The 2257-nt window shown below is 56.3% G+C and overlaps 1 protein-coding gene across 1 annotated transcript in view; it reads left to right on the forward strand.

Annotated features, from left to right (window-relative positions):
- Positions 1-2257, forward strand: part of SH2D3C (SH2 domain containing 3C) — a 40729-nt gene that overhangs the window by 28093 nt on the left and 10379 nt on the right. The window lies entirely within an intron of this gene.

The raw sequence follows: 2257 nt of genomic DNA on the forward strand, positions 1-2257 counted from the left end.
CGAAAGGGTTAAACGGAAGGGGGTGGAGGGGAGGACCCGGACCCGCCTCTCTGCGGAGCATCCTCTGGGGTGGCTTTGCTCGGGGCTAGGAGACCAGGGGAACTAGAAGGGCCTCGTGGGCGCCGGCTGGTGGGAAGAGGCTCTGACCCGGGTCTCCGCGCTTTTGCCTCCCGGGTCCCTGGGGGACGCCGGGCGCATCACCTCTGCGCTCCCCGGGCTCACACACGCTCCGAGCCCGCCTGAACGACGGCCGCGGCTGAGCGCAGCATCCCGGCGCCGGCCAATCAGGCACGCGCAGGCTGGGAGGCGGTGAGATCATCTCCAGCCAATGGCAGGGCGCTGAGCACCGGGGATGCTGCATTCGCGCCCCAGCCCTCCCCCTCCCGGGAGCTGGGGACCCCCGGGTGGAGGGTGAGGTGGAGGACACAGGGGCCTTAGGGTTCCCCACCTTCGGGTGTGGGGGAAGTCCCCCCAGGTTCTCCCAGACTATTGATTATGGCTGGAAAAGTGGAGCCCAGTCTTCCACCCCCATTGACGGATGAGGCTACCCAGGCCCAGAGAGGGAAAGTAATTGACTCAAGGTCACACAGTGGCAGGCAGAGTCTTGGGGCCAGGGTCTTTCGCACACAGCCCCCTCCCCTTTGCCCCATGTTCCTCTTGCTCCAGACATGGTACTGGGGCTAGTTCTCAGTTGGATGCTCTTTGTCAAGGAGAAGGACCCCAAAAGGCCTGTGTCCACGTCCCTCCTCAGGGTGTGGTGTGGTATAAGGAGTAGGTGCTCCTGGGGGAGACTGCCCCCTGGGCCAAAGCCAGGCCCTTTAGTGCCACCCTCACCGGACCTGCATCTGGCCAGTTCTGGGCTAGATCTATCAGTCCTGGAGCAGTCATCGTTGGAGCCTGGAGTTGGGGGAAGGAGGAGGAAGCAATGTCACATGTCCGCACAGTGAGGAGGACATCTGTGGTCTAGTCACAGTACTCTGGAGCAGCGGTCACCAACCGGTGGTCCGTGGACCACTGGTGGTCAGTGAGGTCCGAAAGGTTGGCGACCGCTGCTCTGGAGTATTGTCTCCTTTCACCCTTGCAACTTGGTGAGGCAGATTTTATCATCATACCCAGCAAAAGAGGCCCAGAGAACTCACATGGCACAGCGAGGATTGGGCTGGGCTCTGTGGTGGGGGTGCACCTGACAGAAAGGCTCCCCTCCCATTTCCCTTAGGTCTCCAACCCCAGTCTCAGTAACCAGGAAACCAGAGCTCTCCCCCTTCGGGCAGGTGGAAGGGGAGAGTCCTGGGCATTATCTCCAGTGAGTGACCTTGGGCTTCCCTGCTGGGGTGCCGTTTCCCCATCGGGCAAGAATTGCTTGAGATGGAGAGGAGGATAGGGCCTTGGGGATCCTAAAGGACAACACAGATTTGTGTGTGTGTGTGTGGGGGGGGCTCGGCTTCCCTATTTACAGCTGCCTCTTTTGCCATTCTACTGTATGATTCACATCCCAGAATGTTTCTTTGTCCATCCAGCCGTTTCGGTCCATGCCTTTGCCAGGGCACCTGCTGCCTTACCTCCCAGACCTACCCGTAGCACTCCTCCCTCCCCGCACTCCAGGATCAGTTGGTTGTCCTTGGTGCATAACGAGTGTTCTGTTATTGCCATCTCGCCCATGAAAGCTTCCTAGACCTCCCCACCTGGCCCAGACTTCATCTTCCTTCTGAAAACCTGCGCGCTCTTTGCCGCTGTCCAGCCCTGTGGTGCTGACCGCAGTCTACTCAAATGCTCCCGTGGCTTTTTCTCTCCTCTTAGACTAGGGGCTTCCTGAGGACATAGCCTGGGTTGCTTATGGCCTCACTTACTTACCCGTGGCACATAGTACAGGGCATGCAACACAGTAGGCACGGTTTGGTGGAATTAACTGTGATTTCTTTTTTTTAAAATATATTTTATTGATTTTTTACAGAGAGGAAGGGAGAGAGATAGAGAGTTAGAAACATCGATGAGAGAGAAACATCGATCAGCTGCCTCCTGCACATCTCCTACCGGGGATGTGCCCACAACCCAAGTACATGCCCTTGACCAGAATCGAACCTGGGACCATTTTAGTGCACGGCTGACACTCTGACCACTGAAGGACACTGGCCAGGGCTATAGTGTCCTTAATAGTCATCTTAATATCTTATGTTCTAATACATTTATTTAAAATGTTTTTATTCTGTACTTTGATTTTACCTCTCTCCACTCAAAGAAATTCTTTTATTATAGACTT

Source organism: Myotis davidii, unplaced genomic scaffold (assembly GCF_000327345.1).
Source record: "Myotis davidii unplaced genomic scaffold, ASM32734v1 scaffold142, whole genome shotgun sequence".
Taxonomy (NCBI): Eukaryota; Metazoa; Chordata; class Mammalia; order Chiroptera; family Vespertilionidae; genus Myotis; species Myotis davidii.